Source organism: Anser anser (assembly GCF_964211835.1).
Source record: "Anser anser genome assembly, chromosome: 5".
Classification (NCBI taxonomy): domain Eukaryota; kingdom Metazoa; phylum Chordata; class Aves; order Anseriformes; family Anatidae; genus Anser; species Anser anser.
Window position 1 is genome coordinate 3,866,006 of NC_139725.1, and position 21,113 is coordinate 3,887,118.

A 21,113-nucleotide genomic window follows, 5' to 3' on the forward strand; every position below is an offset into this window, starting at 1 on the left:
TATGAAATGGTATGAAAAGCCCTACTAAAAGCGAGAGAGATGATGATACTTAGTGATCCTCCTCTAACCCTGAAGCCTATCAACTTATGCTATAAGGAGATTTGTTGCTGACAAGCGCATAATGGCTTACTTACCTCTTTGTTTTCTTCTAGATGCTTATTATTTCCAGTATTTTCCTGGGAATTAAAACTAATGGGATATATCTGTAATTCTTTGATGCCAGCATTTCCACCTTGTTACAGATAGATACCATGATTACCAAGCACTTCATCCGCCTTCTGCAAAGTTCTTGAAACAGTAATAGCTTTGAAAAGTCTTGTCAGTTTTTAGAGTACTCTGGAATGAATTTTATCGGTTACAGCTGATTTTAAAATTTCCAACCTAAGTACTTGCTAACCTTTTTCTTGTCTGTAAAAGACTGAGGTCTTGCCCCTTTGTCACTGATATTGATTGTGCTATCCCCTGCTTGCAGTTGACATTTTGGTCAAGATTGATGTTAAAAGACATTAAATACATTTGCCTTCTGAGCATCATCTATCAGTAGCACTCTGGGTTGAATACAGTAGCAGCCCCTTTATTCATTGCCTTCCTACTACTCATATAGTAGATTGTTTCAGTTTTTATCTATATTCCTTGCTAGTTGCTCCTCATTTTTACTTTCTGATTTTGCCCTGCTGTCTTTATGTTTCCCTGTTGTTCTTGTTTGTATTTCTTGTATGCTCCCTCCTTGTGTTTGAGACTTGTGGAAATTCATGGTTTAACCAGACTGGTTTATTAATAGTAAGTCATAGCAGTTCCCCAGTTCGGTCATTCTATTTTGGATATGTTATCTATATATATAGTTATAAACTTAAATACTTGTACATTTTCCTGTGGTGTTAATAATATGAAGTACTGTTGGTTTAAAATATTTTCAGAACACTCGATTATAAATAAGATGATATTTGGGTAAGTAGGTTTTGGCCAATTTGGAAGTATTAATGGTAAGAATTTCTTTTAAAGTCTTGTTTTACCAGCTGTGGTATTATCAAATCATTCAGTTAACTCATTTTTAAGTCTTTAATATAAGAAATAGATATCTAAAGCTTGGTATCTACCTAAATCATTAAAAACTGAAATGACAATTAACCAAGCTTTTTGGTGTGGTGGGATAGCACCAAATAAAATAGTCTCTGCCAATCTGCTCTTCTGTTGCATGAAGGTTTTATTTTCTCTTCCTTCATAGGGCTAAATATATCATCTCCATTGATTCTGGAATTGAAGACCATAGTTCTTGCTTTGAACTCATGACCATATCTCCCATGATGTAACAGATAAAAATATGGCCCCAAAGCAGCATCTTTTTGAATGGCTGAAACAAAATTAAGTGATTAGTGAATGGACTATAATTAGTGAATTTTTAATCTAGGATATAGATCCATTTTTAGAGAATATTTTTGGAGTATTTTGGCATTGATTTTGTTTATTGTATGATGTATTCTAGCCAATGTGCAAACAGAGGCTGTTGTGTCTTGCAAAAACCCTGTGTTCTTTTGTTCTACTCTTATTTCTGGGAGAAGAAAAAGTTCGTATGGTATCTTGCAGTACTTAAGTCAGCATTTTAAGAATGCCCCTTTAATAACTTACTGTGGGGAAAAACAATGCTAAGTTTAATCATACAGCTAATGTCACAATGTCACCACCCCCTTAACAGCTAAATGATAAAAGTGAGGACACATCAGCATGAATTGTTAAGGTCTGTACATTATTCATTTAAACATCTGCTGTTGGTTCCTCTTTACATATGGGAATAAATTATACCACATCAGCACATTCTTCATGCTTTGTGTTTAAGCATTTAAAAGTTTTTTTTTTGTATTATTAATATTATTTTTTCTGCTTGGTTGGCAGCCCTTGAAGTTATCAGTGCCCAGGACTACAGTCAACAGTGTGACGTTTAGAGCACAGGTGTCATTATGTACATGCTGTAAGTAGATTGTAAAAGTAATATAAAATGTACAGAGCCATTTATAATACAAGCACTTACAATTTTGCTTTGAAATAAAAAGTAAACCTTTGTGCCAAACCTTAGCAAAAGACCAAACTCTCTAATTGCTTGTATGTAAACATTACAAATTTCTATGCAAAAGAAAGTAAAACCTACAGCTCAGTGTTAAAAATTGAGTCTTTTATTTATGAAACATTTTATAATCCTGAAATAACATAATATTACAGAATATGACAGTGTAACTAAAACTAGCTGAGAGTCTAAGCTCGTCTTTTTCATATGCTGGCTGGAGGTGTACGTGGGAAATAAGTTATTGATTTACAGATTATTGGTCAAATCCTCAAGTGGATTGCACAAACCATGCAATCAGGGTAAGGGCTTTTCTTCTCCACATCTGCCTGTGATAACTCTGTAACCAAGATGCTCAAGGGCTGCCAGGTCTCCTTGTACAGGCTATTTGGGTCCTTTGAATGTTTATCAGTCTGCTCTTATTACAGGAAGAAGTGAAATTTTACATTTGTACACACAAATTTGTACACGCAAATTTTTATTGAAGTCTTTCATAATTTGTAATGTTTGTCATAGTTACAGAATAATAATTTCTTTCTGAAAAATCTTACCCTGCCCATACTAGCTAAATAACACAAAAGGTAGCCCAGTAATTAAAAATAAATTGTATCAAAGTACATAAGCAACTGTTCCTATGATGCAGTTAAAATTGAGAATTATGCAAGTAAAATCTCATACTGTGAGCCAGGACTTTTTTCTTTCGTAGTGTGTTTGCATGATTTTATTCCCACTTTCAGTCTTTTTCTTCTGTCAGTTGCCTCCAGATGATGCTTTAATGCAAACGTTTTAGAACATTAACTCTTGCCGTTTCATTTGTTGTTATTATTTTCTGTCCTGTGATTCTCTTACTTTTGTTGTATATGGCCAAGTTCTTTTATAACTTCAGACTGTACATGAGTATGCAGACATAGGCATACGGTTTCATAACCTCCTCTTTTCTGGATTTTATATTTTTTTTTCCCCACTTTATTTTGGTTCCTCAGTTTCTTTTCTATACAATTAGCTCAGTTTTCTTCTTGTGTCAGCATGACAAAGTGTTCATGGTTCTATTGCCTTTGTAATTTTTTTACTTCTACAATCTGCTTGTACTTTTTATGCTGATACAAATGAGTTTTATTGTTGTACTTCATGGTATTAATGTTTGCATCACAGTGGTTGTTGTACTTCATGGTATTAATGTTTGCATCACCATAATACAATATATTATAAATTGGGCAACAAATTGGATGGTTTGACTGGCTAATAAGAATCCAGAGCAGTGCCTGCAATCAGCACAATTCACAGCTCAGAACTTGTAAAATTCAGAGCAGTGAACTGTGCTGATTGCAGCTTGAGCTCAGAACTTCAGACCTTCTTTCTTAATTAGCAATATAAATATTTTTAAAAATTAGCATTTCATAATCACAGTATTGTCAGAACAAAGTAACATTAATTCCCCTCTTGTTGTGTTGTCTACGTGAGAATGAAAATACTGCGTATGAATTAATGGAATAATTCACACACTTTTTATTGCTTAATTTGAAAATAGTAATACAAAAGCCATAAGATCATCTTCTGATTTTAATTCTGTTTTTGCAATTTACTTTTCTTTCTACCCTGAACAGTAGCTTGTGCTCCTCTGATGGGCTTAAAGATGCTTTTACAGCCATTATTGCTACCATCACAACTTTGACCCTTCTGGGCTACAGCTAATGCCTCCCTGGTAATTTGCTAGCTACCAGAACTCTTTTTGCAGTGCAGATAGCATGCTCCATCTTGGTACCAAGGGTATTATTGCCACAACGGGCTCAGTCTCTACCTATATGGGGAGCATAAGCCCTGAGGTGACTCATGAACTCTGTTTTCATGAATGTTAATGCACAGGGTTGCCTCTGCATAATGGGGCAATGTCAGTGTGATGGATTTTTATATGTAATTTAAACTGAGGTCTACTTTATACTTTCCATTTCGCTTCTATTTTAACATATACTAACAGAAACATATACAATAGTAACGGACAAAAAAGAAAATCCATTAAAATACAGAAGTATATTAGCACATTGATAGAGTGGATGAGCTAGAGTCCTGCTGCCTGTCATACTTTGAGAATAGTCTCAAAGTATGAGACACATGAGACAAAGTATGGGCCACATGCTGCTCCCTAATAGGAAACGGACAGGGGCTTCTTTTTCCTGTGCAATCTGTGCTATTGCATTTCTTGCTTACTCTTCCAAGTGTGCTCAGAGACTCTGGCCCCTGCAAGAGTTCTCAAAAACCTTTGTGCAACTAAAGAAGTCTAGGGTGCCTAATAAATTACTTCCTGCACTGCAGCAGTAAGAAACCTTAATATTACAAAGATGTGTTACTTTTTGCTCCTTTTTAAAGGCATGGAAGAATTTTTCACATATTTTCAAGGTTCCATGTGATACATTTCACCTGCTTAACTTGATTTCTTTAGCTGAGTTATCCGTTGTTTGTCACTGCTTTATTTTGGGGAGAATGTACTTTTATCTGTGAATAACAAGGTAATGGGAATTGTCACCAACCAATACTTACAGTACCATGTCCTGAAGTGAATGCATTCTTCCAGTTTTCTTTAAATTGAGTTTCATGGGGATTTAAGTCCTGAAGGAGATTGGGAAGGAGAATTGGAGGATAAAATAAAACAACAATTTTTTAAAAGATATTTTGAGATTATAAGTTTGGGGGAAAATGCACTATGGTTTTAAACTTCTGCTTTACCTTAAAATTAAAGCCTTACAAAAGAAACTCCAGAATATTTTTCTTTGGTATAAATAGACAGGCATCCTTCAGTAGGATGTGACAAATACCTTTTCAGTAGCTACTTCTGTGTTTTGAGAGTAGAACTAAAAACATAATTCAATGCAAATAATTTATTTGGTGAAGTTAGCTTCTTCTTTGATTTAAATAGCTACAAATGGGTGTATTAATTTATTGGAAGTATTTGTGTATTTCTTGCATATCAGGTGTGCACGAATGTGATATAAAATCTAATAGAAATTTAATGTCTTTATTAGTTTTGATTGAAAACAGATTACATGATATGGTTTTTCATTTGTGATGTGATTAGTAGAACAGATCAATATTTACTTTCAAAGTATATTCTCCAATAAACATTTGTAGTTGATATTTCTGGTTAATACTTCTGTTGGTAAACAGTAATAGTCTCAGAAACCAAATACAAAGCAAGTTTAAACACTGAATTTGTTATTAACATAAGTTTTTTTAGGAATGCATTTGTTTTAGTTTCATAAATATTACCTTTTTTAATTGTTATCAAATCAATTGTTAAGATTATAACTGGCATAAAGGAAGGAGATGATACAGGAGTAAACTGAATTTACAAACATTGTGATGCCCCATTTATTTAAGTATTTTACTCAAAATAGCAAGAAAAAAAATACAGGGCAAGAATGCAGTCAAGATACATTTTTATGAACTTATGTACACTTAAGGGTATATGTTAAATTTTTCTGTAATTTCTGATATATGCACTTTTTTATTATCCTATTTCTACTGACACCTTAGCTTAGATTAAGCCAAATTAAACATTCACACTATGAAGCTATAGGAGACAGATTGATATGATAACACAAAGCAACTAATTAAAAATTTTGTTTTACCATAGTATTTTTATTTTTTTTTAGTACTAAAAGGTTATTATGTACTTCTGTATTTTTGTCTGAATTATTTACTTCAATTTACTGCTATCCAGTGGAGAAAAGCCCCTCCCTGCTGCCCCTGTTTCCACCTCAACCCTAATCTTAGACTAAGAAGTGAACATCTTAGACGGTAAGGTTTTGAAGATGAGTTTATCACTTTTTGAAGAAGAGTAAATTTGACTTCAGGGGCATAAGCAACATACCATATGACTAAACTATATAAAATAAGAATGACTATATAAAATAAGTATGACTATACTATATAAAATAAGAGTAAAATGGAATAAAATAAGAATATAAGCAAAGAGAATGTATACAGTAATTTTTATTCTGAGTCAGCAACTTGTGGTTGATCCAAATCTGTTTTTTTTTTTTTTTTTTTTTAGAAAGATAGCTGATTGGGATTTAAATGCTTAAATTGAAAGAGGTATGTTTTTTTCTTGTGGCTGTTTGTTCAGTTCTTGTGATAGCTATAAACTCAGTTGAGGCTCACTAGTCTTTTTTGGGACAAAATAATACAACACTAAGCAACATAACACTTGTAGAGGCCATATCCAAAGCCCACAAATCCATCACCATGTTTTATTTGTATTCCTTGCGCTTCTGATAAGCCCACTAGCTAGAAAAAATCTTTTTTACATGATGTTCCTTACCCAAACCAACTTTACCTGACTTTCCATATATTTTGACATGATATGGACATATGGATTTAGGTTAGGTTTAATTAATTCTCACAACACTTCTGTTACTACAATAAACGTGGAGTTTTTTATTTGTTGTGTTTTGGTTTTAATTTAAAAACGTAAGATTGAGCTACAGGGAAACCTGGCCCTTCTGAAGGTAAATGAACTGTAGGGCTGGAGGGGGGAGCCTGTGAGCTCCCAGCTAGCTGGCTGGGCTGCAGAGCACAGTGCTGTGAGAATACTGAATTTACAGCTGACTGATGGAACGGTTGCACTGTTTTATGTTTTAAATTAAAATGGAGAGAATGTGTATATAACACTGATTATCTTGAAGACAGCGATATCCCTTCTGCTTTGAGCTTTTCATGTGTGTGACTAGCCAGTCTTTTCTATTACAATAAAACTGCAAGGAAGGATTTTGCCCTCTTAAATATCTATACGTTAGTGTTAGCTGACTTCCAGTGCCATTTTAAGTCTTGGGTTGCTGAGCCATCTATCTGCCTGTAAGCAGTAGTTCCAACATTAGATGCTTTGAACCTGCTCTGTACGCGCACTGTACAGCTGATCTGTTTGCAGATGGTACTTGGTTGAACTTGCTCTGTGAACTTGCTTGGTACTGTGCATGCGCAGTGCCCATGGCTGCACAGTGTCCTGGTGCAGTTTTGCTGACTTTCTGAAACTTAACACCGTCTCTGTTCAGTTCTGGCATTTCCAATTTATTTATTTATTTTTATTAATGTTTTTGTCTCATTTACATAAATGGTCTGTGTTGTTCAAGGAGCTAAGAACATCAGAATGGTTGAACAGGGTAAAGTCGAAGTCTTTCTAGCCCATCTCACATCATCATCAATGACTGAGGATAGATGCACAGAGAAGAGGGTACAGGAAAACCTTTCAGTATTGGAAAATTATACCAGTCTTCAGTCCCTTGTAGCTCAGGGTTTTCTGAATCAAAGGAGAGTGTGGTAATAAAGCTCAGTTGATTTTTTTTCCCACTGATTTGTCCAAATATTTTTAAACTCATAAAAATTTACTTGTGGCAAGGAATTCCACAGCTTCAGTAGGCAGACTGTGAAAGAGAGTCTCCATTGCTGTTTTGTACCTTCCATCTGCTTGTTTCATTGAAGCCCCCACTTGTCTTATCTGCCTTTTCCTATATTGCTTATGGTTTTCATACATATTACATATTGCAGCGTTCTAAGTGGTAATTAAATATTTTTCTATTTCTAATAAAAAATTTAGATGTTTATAGTGGTATACAAAGAAGAAGAAGAAGGAACTTAAAGTGATCAGTGACACTACGCAGAATTCTTTAACAAGTGCTCATTAAGATGTCTTACTATGGCCTGGTTTTCAGAACTCCTGAGCACCTGTGGCTCCCGTCTTCCTTCAGTGGGAGCTGCAGATTCTCGCTACCATTGAAAATCAGGACACCAGTTTCTACTTCATGCTCGTGCCTTCACAGCCTTTGTGATTTTACAGTAGCCAGATGGGGAACATGAAAGTGCATTATCATGTAGAGAATTCTGCGTGTAAAAAAATTAACCCCTTGGTGCCAAGTGACACATGAGCTTCTGCACTGGAGTAAACGCATTTGTCACCACAGTCTCCCACCAGTAAATCCCTACCATCTGTACCAAACATTTATGAAGTCACAAGTCATTCTGTATGATTAAAACTGTCATCTCAAACATAGGTGCAGCAATTTTATATTCCAGAACAATACTTAAACAATAAAACTTTTCATTTAAAAATTACCATGTACTTACAGCTAAACAAACGGCCTCAAGCTCAATTCAAGTTAGTGGTTACCTCTAGAGGTTTACGTGTTGTCAGTTTGAGACCATATATAGTTTTGGCTGGGGGCTATGCAAAGGGTTGATGATTAATTATTTACCAGTAATACTAATTAATGCAATTCTGTTACTAGTTTTGATTATTCTGAGCTTTGTAGCAGTTAAAACTTTACCAGACATATTTAACTTTTTAAGTCTGCTAAAAAGTAAAAGCAAAAATGATGTCCGGATAGCAGAGTATTTTTAAGTTTTTGAGAAAGGCAAGGATTTGAGAAAGACAGCTGTTGTTTCTGCACAGTCTGCAGGAGTATATTAGTTATATATTAAGTGTAATATTCATGAAATACGAAGTAAATCAAAAACAAAAGTAAATCTTGTTTTTCAATAAATATTATTATGGATGCACATATTTTGGTTTGAAACTGGAATTTCCAATTATTTCATTAAGCTAGATCTTTAAAATGTGCTCTATTCCTTTTTTTTTTCACCTAATAATATATACTATATATATATGCTGAATAATACTATATATTGCATGGATCATGTTATATTTTAACTATAAGAATACTCTAACTCCTTTTCTTCGCTTCCCAGTAGAAGACTTTAGTATTTTCTTAGGGCTGATTTAACAGGAAATGGTGTTTCTGTTCAGGTAATGATTTTTTTTTTCTTTTTCCCTCTTTGCTGATTTTTTTTTTCTCAAGGAAGAGCTTTTGAGCATGTTGAAGGTTAGCTCTGGCTTAGAATTCTGTCTTATTGCTCTGATTTTTAGTGAAAGATACATGAGTCTGCTTGAATGAAGGGTAAAAACAAGATCCTAAATATAAAATCTATGCATACTGTGTATGAGATTTCTAGTTTCTTTTGGGGACAGATTGACTTTTACAAGCAAATGAAATGTGTAAAGCTCAGATCCTTTGGTGCCTGACTTAGAGCTCCATCCAGTTCAGCAACAAGCATATGTGTGCATTCCTGTTGTGCAAGTTATTTAAGCATGTTTCCAAAGTTACAGGATGACCTGAAAAATGTGATCCAGTGAAGGACTGAAATGCCTAAGGATGCCTAATGATTCTGAAAAGAAATCTGCTTAGAGCCCTTTCAGCAACAAGGAGGCCTCTCACTTTCCCATTTTAAATTTTCTCAGCTCTGTGGAGTTGGATGTTTTTGTGCACTTTGACTTCTCTGCCATAGCAGTGCTGGGCAGTTTGGAGCTGAGCTGCAGCCAAGGCAAATTAGGATTTAGAAAGCCAGCGTTTAGATTCCTCTGCCTGAAGACAGAATGGATGAGTTTCCTGACAGAATGCAGTGAAAATCGTGGCTTTCTTTCAGAGACTGGAAGAGATGTGACCCTTTTGTGTGGCAGCATAGTGGTGAGACAACTTGTGCAAGATGCTGAGGCCCTGGGCTCAATACGCAGTATAAACTTGCCTAGAAGCAAAGGCTTGAGTGGGGTTAGAGCACAGCATTGCTTTTTCTCCCCTTGACTGAAGTGATGATGTACAGGTTGGATGACGTATGAGAGGATCGTTTTACTGTAGTGGTTTCTGCACTTTAGTAGAGCAGGTATTTGAAAAGAATGATAAGGACTAAAATATTCAGAACACAAGTGGATTTAATCTTGCACATGCACCTTAACTGCACGAAATAGGGAATTTGAGATCACTTCAATATTTTTGTTACCAGCAAAATAATATGTTCTGCTGTCATATCTCAATTATATAAATAGCAGTTGCCTGATTCACTCCATGATATTCTTCTAATGCAAGTCCCCTTTTGTTTATATAATCTGTAGTTACTTGTTGGTTTATGGCTGTCCTTGTCAGTTTATTTCATCTTAGTTACCTTCTGTTTAGATTTTCCATTTCTGTGGATCAGAATCTCATTTTACAATTGATGTGTGCTCAAGATTTCTCTGAGCTAAATTAAAAGTATTGTCTCTATTGTTCTGTGTAGAAAAAAATGGAAGGCAGGCAAGATAGTTGATCTGTTTTGCCTTGTCTGTAGTTGTATTGTTTTTGTTTTTCAACTCTAAGACCTTTTTTTCTGTATGCATCAAGGTTTTGCTTTGCCTCTGCCCACTTTTCCCATGATTCGTATCAGAAGCTTTTCTAGTATTTTTAAGCATCTTGTTTTTCCTTTTACTGTGTACTGCACCTTATTTGAAGGCTTTTCTGTTTACCTTTACAATGGTTTAATTGTTTCACTGTTAATGCTTCTTGGATTCTTAATGTCTGAAAATGAACCAAGATTTTGACAATTCTGTTGTCTGCTCTCAGTTTTTGCCCTCTAATATAGCATCTACAATACTCCAAACTAATGCTCTGAACTGTTCTTTAACCTGATCACTTCAGCCTGGCCTTCTCCTTAGTGTTTTCAAATTGGTATATGTACTACTGAGAAGAACAGAATAAAGGTGTTCATAAGGCCAAAACTTTGTGTATTCCTAAGTATATTAGATGTGTTCATGGAGAAAATATATTATTGTATGTTCAATTCCATAAATAGTTGGACATCTCTGCGTTTTTGTCTTGCATTCTGCTAAAGTTTGCTTCCTAAGAATTGAGCAGAAAAAAGCTGAAATGGAAACAAAAGAAACTGAAACAATATAGTCTGTCACTCCTTTTACCCACAGTTGGCACCAGGTGCTGAAGAATTAAACCCAATAGGTGTTCAAATGAGGCAACACAGATAATTAACTTAAATGGTCCCATTTTCTTAAAAACTGTCAGGAAATAAACTCCCTCTTCTGTATGTGGTATACAATTATCTTGTGCTCTGTAAGGCCTAGATCTTTCAAAAAGGCGTAAAATCAGCCTCTGATTTTGTGGGTGCAATTCACTGCACCTACATAGCTACATAATTGTTTTTGCAAAAGAGGTAGTTAAAAACGTGTCCTCGGTTATGCCCACAGATCATAATTGCAGATGTAAATTCGCATCTGCAAAAGATGAGGTGTTTTTTAAAAACTGAAACCTTTCTAATGGTTATGAGAGTTTCTTCCTTCGTCATTTGGTATGTATACGTTCATAGCCATCTATTTCAAACAGAGGACGTACTTTATAAATACCAGTCATCATGTAAAAGAAGACAAACAGGAGTTTGAAGTAAGAATTACTAGTCTAATAAGATGGGGGAAAGAGCTGTGAGCAAATTTCTTGTCTGTGACCTCCTTCCTCTTTTGGATCAACCGTGTGACCTCAGAAAAAGTCTTTGTTTTCTGTGCCGCAATTTACCAGTCTGTACAGTGCAGATAACAAACACTCTGGTAACTATATATCAGTAATTCTAGAAAAAATATCCCTACTGTTAGTGAAGTGCTCTAAGATCTTCAGGAGATTGGTACTTTAATACAAATTATTAACTCTTAAAAATAATTAATGGGTCAATTCTAGTTTTCTGAGTTGCATAGAAACTTTGCATATACTATGCACTTGTCTTTCTCTCTAACTTTCAGATAAGTAATTGCCAGTTTTACTGAAGGGCTCAAAGAGTCAAAAATTATTTTGGTACATCTAGTGTGAGCTGAGAGAACAGAAATGTGATCAGCGTAACAAAAATAGTTTCTTCCAGACCTGCAGATCATTTCACTACTACTTACATTTCAGATTAGGCTAAGTAAAATAGGAGTGTTGTCTGGATGCCTTCATTTTCTGTAACATAATTTAGTAATTTGATCTCCTTCTATGGTAAGGCTCTACAATAGAAAAAGTGTATTAAGATCCTTGAAAGCATCCAGAGGAGGGCAGCAGAGCTGGTTTAAAAAAAAAAAAAAAGGCTGGAAGACATTTCCTGTGAGTAGAGGCTGCGGACCCCTGGGTTGTCTACTCTGGCGAGAAGAATGCTGAGAGGTGACCTCATTGCTCTCTACAACTTCATGAGGAGGGGGAGTGGAGACAGAGGCGCCAGTCTCTTCTGGTAACCAGTGATAGTGATAGGGACGCTCCATAATTCTCTGCCAATTGAACTACTCTATTCTGTTCTATATAAAAAAAAAAATAGAAATAGATACACAAATAGGGAGAAACAAGTGGTGGGAAATCCCAGAGCTGTACTCTAGCTTTTGGGTTTTGTTGTCGCTGTCCTTATAAAAAGGCTTTGGAAGATTTTAGGGGCTAAAACTCCTCTGCAAATCTTTGGGATCCATAGTTGAAGTTGTTGTGGGGAAAAGTTCTACTTCCCACCAGTCTGGAGTAAGGAGATAGTAGTAGTGCTTGTAAAAGAGATGTTCAGCATTTGGAAAGCTTTTTTTTTGTGTGTGTATTTGTGTATTGAAGTGCAGGACTTAGAACAAATAGGGCCATTACACTGGTGTTAAGTTTTTAGTAGTAATTTGTGGATGAGTAGAAGTCAAACTTTAATAAAGTATGCTATTATGTCTAGGGTGAAACACATTTTGTCCAGAGATGATGTAATGTCTTGGAGTTGATGAAGGAATGAAGTAATAATCTGGACATTGGTGAGGGATGCAGTAAAGACGAAGAATCAAATATTCCTACTACTACATGTCAACAGGATGAAACCAGTGAAGCACAAGAAAGCTCTACCAGTGACAAACAGTGACATAGAACTTGGTGCAGGAATTGAAACAGAGAGACAGTATTCCTTATCTTAAAAACATACAACAAAGTAAATGTTAAGTAGAATTGAGAGTAAATAAGGCAATGTTGAGTGTTACCTAATGCACGGAGAAATTGATGTCTGGTGAAACATTCCAATGTAGTGTAAGAGAAATAAATACTAGGATATAATGTGAACTGTCTGCTGCACAGCTGTCATGTAAGTACTGGCCCAATGAGAACCCATTTTGACCAGATACCAATTCCATAACACGTAACGTCTCCTGTTTGTTCTCTTCAGGTGTAGCATGTGCAGTTGTGCAGGAATGTGGCAGGAAAAAAGTAGGATCTTGAGATAGCATTATTTAGGGGCAAGGAGGAGGAATCTTTTGTAAGGCAGCCAAATTTTTGTACATATTTTCTCTAAATAGTGTAAGTAGCCAGCGTGGGATGCTAACTACAGGAAGAAAAAGAAGGGAAGGGATTGTTCATAAACAAACATATAATCCCCCAATTAATACTGAAGTCTGAAGTTTAACATTTAGAATAGTCATTTGATTTCTTCAGATCATTGCCCAAGATATTGAGTCTTCTTTCATAATGCATCTCTTGATCCTTCAGCTGAAGCAAGTAAAAACCATAATGCAAATACTAAGAATTCTACGTTAGCTGTGACCTCTAAGGCTCTTAGATTTATCAATCACAAGGTAGCTTGCTGTGCTGCAGTCTAAAGGCATGATTGTTACATTGGGTGGATTCTGCTTTCAAAGAATCTACTTGGTGAAGAATGAGCTTTTGATATGGAGTATTAATGCATATTTATTACAGCTGAATATGCTTGTGTGAATTGAAAGTGAGGGGTCTGTATGCAAAAAAAAAAAAAAAAAAAAAAGGATTTAAATACACTTTATACGCCAGAATCAAAGTTCTAGAAATTCTGTTTCATGTCACCCTAAACTGGAGATACTGAAGCTACCATCCTTACTTTCAAGCCTCATAGGCATCAAGTTTTTGCCTGCCAAGCGTGACCAGAAATGTCTGGTCTCAGTAGGGTTACCTTCTTTGGCCTAGGCCTTTCTGAAGAGCTGGGTCAGGCAGTGTTTCCAGGGTGTAATATGATAGGATTTACATAAAACATTGAAAACTGCTTTTTCTCAGAGATGGGCTCTGAGGAGGTAGAGGTGGTGGTGCTAGAGCTACTGCTCTTTTTTATGCTAGCCTGGACATGGAGTACGAGCTGCAGGAGACATCAGTTTCCTCATCTTTCTGAGTGTGCTACCTGCAGGCAGTTCCTTTCTCAGGAAGGACTTTTTTTTTCTATTTCTTACCATTTCACATCTTTTGCTTCACTCGTCACTATTGCTCAGGGAACCCTACTGCTCCTTGCACAGACAGAGGCCAAATGCTGCATTTTGGATTCCACTGTATGGACTACATATGTACAAACTACTTTTGATGGTGCCTGTGTTTTAAGGCATTCACTTATGGGCATTTGCTTCTATCTTCCTTTTCCTCTTCCTTTCCCATGCAAGATAAATGTCAGGACTTTTCACAAAGATTTTTAAATAGGATACTGGGGAAAAAAAGTCTTTCCATACCCAAAGTGCAGCACTTCTGTATGGACAAAATTGCTCCAGCTACTAAGCTGTCAGTTGTTCACAGTTCCTAGCAGACAAGCATAAGATGTCTCCCCAAGAGACCCATTTCCTTCTAAATCAAGTAAATAGGAAGTCATAGCAAAATAGACAAAAACCAAAAATGTAAGAAAAGTCTTACAGGGTCAGTTCACCTACCTCAGTACTTCTTCTCTGGCAGTGACAACAGGAAATGGTATTTAGGCAGAATATATGAGCCTGCCTGTTTCGTCCTATGTAAGTGTGCTGGCATCCAGAATTGTCCTTTGGGTTGTTTGAAGGTAAACCCCAACCTAATCCTTTTAGTATTCATTATGGACCTGTAGTCAATGAACATCTGATTCCTTTTTGAATATGCTGATACCATCTGCCTCTACAGCTGCCCATGGCTGCCAGATCCAGAAAAGTACTTTTTGCTGAGTAAAGCAATAATTTTTTTCCCCCATTTTAAACTGACCTACTCAATTAATCAGATGGCCACTATTTCTAGAAGTAAAGGATGTGGTGAACAGTTCATAGTCATCATTAAGTAAAATTTTGGTCATATCCCTTCTCAGCCAACTTCTCTCCAAAATGAAGGCCCAGGCTATTTTATCTCTTCTCACATATGAGTGCTTTCCCACTTTGATTATTTTAATTGCCATTCTCTGTAACTTTTCTAAATCCACTATATCCTTCTTGGGATGTGGAGACCAGAACTGCATACAGTGCTAAAGATGTATTGTCTTGTTGTTTCACCAATATCAAATATTTTGTAGCTTTCTGGCTACCACTTGTCCAGCTGGTGATGCTGGAGAGCCCTCTGTGAAGCATCCAAGATCTCTTTCCTGGTTTCTGACTGCAACTGCCAATTCTGAGTTAAGCATCATGTAGACCTGCTTTGGATTATTTTCCCTAAATGTATTACCTTACATTCTCTCTTTTTTCTTTTCTGAAGTCTGTTTCTCTGTGTTTTGCAAGGGAAGAGAAACTTGATTCCACCTAAGGGTAAACGTGTGCTTAGCACATTTCCAGGAGCTTAAGTCTCTAAGATTTTTACTGGTGATAAACATACAGATGTTGACACTTACCTGGACTGTTCTTTTCCCCCAAATAGAGCAATGTTCAGAATTAATTCACCGATGCAAGGTCTCTAGGGCCTTTTAAAGCCTCCAAAGTGTATCAGTTTATTACTTCAGCCCCTTCAGTCGTCTTTCACAGACAAGCAAGGAAAAAAGTGGCACACCTGGTTTACCAAATGGAACACTCAGAAAGAATAATATGACCCTCCAGACACCAGAGGGGTGAGCACCTTCTCAGTTGCCCTTGCTAACATTTTACTGGGAGGCTATTGAACTTAAGGGATAAATAAATGTGTGATTAAGGACTGGTTGCTTCATATTCTCCTGGTAAAACACTATTCTGCATTCAGGTAGGAAACAATACTGAGGACCCAGTATTTCCCTTTGAGATGAGTATGATTTAGCTACTTGGGCTTCTACCTAGAGATTTAGGAGCATGATTTTAAGTTTTAAAAATGTGACAAAATTTCATCTCCTAGTGCCAAGTATTATGTTAGCAGGATCAATTACAGAATAATATGTTTGAAAGTCAAGAAATGGTTGTCTTCTTTTTTACTGAAGAAGAAAGCTTAATTCTTCATTAGGTATAAGCCATTGTTATTATCATTACATCATTACTAAAATCACAGATTCTTATCATAAAGAACTGTACCAAGGAATATTCAGTTGTTTTACTAGGTTTGTCTTGTTTTCTGAAGAGAGAAATCTTATACCAAAAATGAGACCTTGCCCAATGAAGACTATTGATAAGTTAGCTGAATTTTGACCATGAAGCAGACCAGAGAAAGAAATCACAAAGCATCTTGTTTGTGAGAACCGAAGATACTGTTTAAAATTGTATGTGAATATTGTGTTGAGTTGGTAACTGCAATTGATTTAGAAGCCTAGTTAGTGAAGATTAGAATCAGGAGAATAGTCATCTGTGGTTATTAAAGCAAGAAAACTCTGTCTGTGGAAGACTGGATTTAAAATTTAAAGGCAAGAAGCTTGTCTCTATGCACCGCAGGAGAAATTAAAAATTATCTATTATAATGCAGCTCTTCTGTTACTGTATTATCTTATGTTTACATTTTTTATGAATTATAGTACTGTAGAGTTACAGTATAACAGTATTTTCTAACTGTTGTGTTACTTTGTTCATATCTGCATTCTTCCCACCTTTTGAGTGTGTTTATAAAGATGTAGTCTTTACCTTACTGTGGTTTTTTTTTTTTTTTTTAAATTATAGCCTCCTGCAGGAAGGTCTGTATCTCCAGTATCAAATTCAAAGCAGGAGTGTGAAGAAAAAAAGGGAGAACTGAACAAGTCCTCAGTACATTCAGCCGAGGAACTGGGAAATAAAAACATCCTGAAGTCTGCTGTCTCACTCAGAACCAAAAAGAAATCATAGGACATCTATCAACTCTGAACAACTTAAGAGTAAACAACTATTACGTGTGCCAAAATGAGCAGACTATATAAAGATGGACAAATATATCCTGAAGTGTTTGTCTCTTTACTCTCCTGAACCCTTTAATCAGAATGCTTTAGCTTTCCTTTAACACTGGAAAAAAATCTAACAGCAGTGTGAACTCCTAACCTGTAAGAGGACATCCACTGATAGTATTTTTGTCAGTGAACAAATTACAGAATTGCCTAAAAATGTATATAATTTATTTGTTCTGTACTAGCAGGCACCATGCCAGGTAGGCAGTTTGCTTTCACAAATCCATTTTGCTGTGTTTTACTTGCTTTTACTTTCTTTACTTTTGTCACAAATGTTTAGGGGGAAAAATGATGCTGGAATCTGTAATAGGGATTCCAGGTAACTGTGTGCTTTGCACTGTGAGAATATTCTAGGAAATTGCTTATAAATTTGCTGGAGGCATTATAACACAAGTGCTTCAGTCTATGGAATTTGTAACTGCTATTTTAGGTTACTGTCAATTGCTTATTTTTAAGCAGAACTTATTTTAAGCTTGACAAATATAAAATGTATTTTTAAGTACAACAGAATTGCTATGGTTCTCACTGCTGAATTTCTGGTGTTTTGATTAAATTCTTTAAATAAAACAGGTGTTAGAGTAATGGCCTTTACAAGTTAATTAATCTTCATTTTCAAGGGGATGAGCTACCATTCAGCTTAGGTTTATTTTATGTTTGTGTAAATTGCAAAGTGATTTACTGTTCCACAGACAAAACCATTCTCTAAAAACAGATCTCACCAGTAGACTGGCATTGAGGTACCTTATGTAAGTAAAATACACACGCTCTTTATTGGTTAAAAACATTTCCTTAAATTCTGTGTTTTGGCTCATGCAAGTAATTCTGCTGTGTACATCAGTCTGAGGAGACATCATCTGCTTAAATCTCTTCTGTTCTCTACACTAATTGTGAAGTTCCTCTTACAGTTGTTAACAGCCTCGATTTTATTTAGGTGCCAAGTAATGCTATTACAGGGCCAACATGCTTCCTTGTAGGTACCTGAATACTTGGAGAGATCTTATTTACAGTAAACTAAGTAAAAACTTTTTGTCATCTTAAAATATGAAAAAGTTAATGTATCACTCATTCTCACTAAAGAATGTGGGTGGGTGTGTAATCAGGCACCTTTGGGGGAGTGTTCATCTTCTAGTGTCAATTTTTCGGATGAGATTGAGTCTGTTGAGGAGTTGGACACAAAAGGTATATTCTACAAAATACAGTGAGTGGAAGAAAGTCACAGATTTCTTTTTTTTTACAGAATTTAGTAAGAATTTCACTATAAGTAGGAAGTTGTCCTTTCTCTTTTTGTTATGCACTCAAACAGCAGTGAAGTCTACTTCACATAAGAGCTCTAATAGTCACACTGTTTTTATCTGATGTGGCTCAAATCTTTTACAAAGTCCAGACTGCTTTCTGGTTCTCTTGACACCAAAATGTTAGGTCAGATTGTGGCCTAAATAACTGTCTCCTTGGCTATTAACTGACACTGCTCATTCTTTTCATTTAGTGAGAGTCACTTGAAGGGCACGCCTCGGCTCCCTCTATTAAAACAGTGGCTGCATCATTAGCAACCTCGGGGCAGTCCTACCTGATCACAGTAGCTGCACAGTGGTGAACTTCTTTCCTTGATGGGGCACAGTGTTGAGGGTGCTGATACTCTGTTTTCAGATGCACTTTCTTCTAACACAGATAAAATTTTCAGAAACCCAGCAGACGTGCTGACGTTTTCTACCGCCACTGTTCCTTTGAACCAAGGAAGCTTGAAAACATACTACTTCACATCAAAGGGTTTTGTCATTTCTACAGCACTAACAGAACACAGTAAGTATAATTTACCTTTAAAGAGTGAGCTATTTACCTGTCATGGGTTCATTCTTCTATCCTGAGGTATTGAATCATTTCTCAGCTCTGTCAATCTTAAGATATTTTGGCTAGCATGCACCTTTTGTGGCTGGCTTCTCAACAGATCTGACTTTGATCTTTCCAGTTCTGACTTCATTCTCCTTTCCTCTGCACTCCTGGATTTGTTTTGCTTGTTCTTTTTTGCCTAGGTACATTTCCATTTCCACAACTCCTCTCGCTTTTTTTGCCACCGACAGATGTATGTCCTGTGTTATCCCAAGCATGTCCAGTGTTGTCCCAAGGTACCAGTGCATTTTGATCATGTACAGAGGAGCGTCACGGGGCTCACATGAAAGAGGCAGCAGTCTGTCAGATCTGCAGCTGGTAGCCTGCCCCCTGCCCAGTGCTGCGGTGTTTCAGGGAAAGAAGGGGGCGAGGAGCAGGCCATGGGCTGTGTGTATCCAGAAGGCAGTCATCAGGCTGTTTGCGTTGCACTTCTTCAGTTGGGCTTCGGTGAGGGGCCGGGAGGGACTGAGCAGTCGAGCTTGTGTTGGAATTGCAGAAGAGTGGAACATCATCTTCCCAAAGACTGGAGAAGAAACTTTCACTGTATCAGTGACTCCTAGCGTTAAACCTCTTGTTAAACAAAACAGAGGTCTTACAATAAGCTCCATGCGTTTTTCCTTTTTCCTCCTTATCCTCTTTTCTCTTTATGCCTTTTTTCACTCCTTTTCAATACCTACATTTTCTCTGTTGATTTTTTTCATTTGTCAGAAGATTTCTTTTCTTCTTCCACAAATCTCTTTCTTGTTTCTTCTTTTGATGTGGCTTTTCTCTGTTTCTCTTTCAACCCTCAGAGCTTACTTTAGTCTCTTCACTGTATTTGCTACATGGAGGAGTGCTATTGAAAAATGAAAAGTAGATTGCATGGGAATTTCATATTTCTCCTTTTCCTCTAGAAGCCCATTTCTCTTCCCTCCCATTTCTGTGAAGTTTACCATCCTCAAATGCTTTCGTCCTCTACTTCCAAATCATTTTACTCATCTTTCCCTCTCTTGCTCTGTCCTTCCACCTTGTCTTCCCCTTCGCTTACTGCTTGATCTTTAACTTCTTAGGTAGAGTGAGAATTTGTGGTAGCATTCAGGTTCCATGTTGTGGATAAATACTCCAATCTGTCTCAGTTTTACTGATGAACACTAACTTTCTGACTGTATCTATATTGGCTTTTTCTTCAATTTTTTTCTGTTGCATGCTCAGGAGCAGTGACTATGTTGGCAGTATTAACTGTAACAGCCACATTATAAGCACAGTCTTGTATAACCCATTACCCATCAGGTCTATGTGACATTGTAATTTAAACGGTGGTAGTTGCTGGCAGCCTATCTGCTTGTCCTGCTATTATTACAACCACCAGTAGAGCTGTTCTACTGGGAAATTTCAAGTGTAGACAAAGCTTTAATCAACAGTAATCTGATCCTTTAAAAATGCAACACCAATTCATTTATTTCTCATTTCACATATGAAATTTTAATAGGTACAATCACCCTTAAGGATGTTTCAAATATTAACATTATGCACAATTACAAAACAGAATCTTTTTTCTGTATGAAACTATCTGCATGTTTGAACCAAGTAAGTAGTTTTCCGTGCAGACATCAGGTTTACTATCAATCAGAAACTTATTAACAGCTGTGTTAGCCCTAATTAAGTGCAGAGCAATGGCAGACTTTTTAATTAAGTCTTATTTTCCTAAGAGGAGACTGTTTTTTTTTTTTTTTCCATCCCTTCCCCACCTCCATCCTTATTTACTATGTAAAGCCTGCTTTAAAAATAACTGGGACACAAGATGGGGCCATTGAAATGGGGCCAAGACAGTAGGAAATGTTTCCTTTACAGAACAGATGCATGATTTTACTGACCATAATTTACTTCTTTGGATTTGTAAAAATAATTTTTAAAAAAGTCATCAGTTTTTCATTTTTATTTTCTTTTTTTTTTTTTAGTTTTCTTCTTGTCTGAAGTGTTTTGTCAGTGTCAGCAAACATCTTACTGGAATTAATTTCAATGTATAAATTCATATGAGAGAAAGTGGTGATGTGTGGCATCAGCTGCACCAAATAAAGTCCTTGTTGCCCAAGTAGACCTCTGGGTGTGTACTAGAAATCATGCTACACATGAACAGAGTACTCAGTTGCTGTGAGAAAAAAGGGAGCTCACAGTGAAGTTAAAAGTCTCCCTGAGTGTTTGATTCTCTTTGTCCTGAGCAGCGCTAAGTGGTATATGCCTACCCCTGAAGGAAGAAGTACCCTGAAACTTTGCACTTTCTATGTGGCACTATTAAAAATGGAGATCTGTAGCT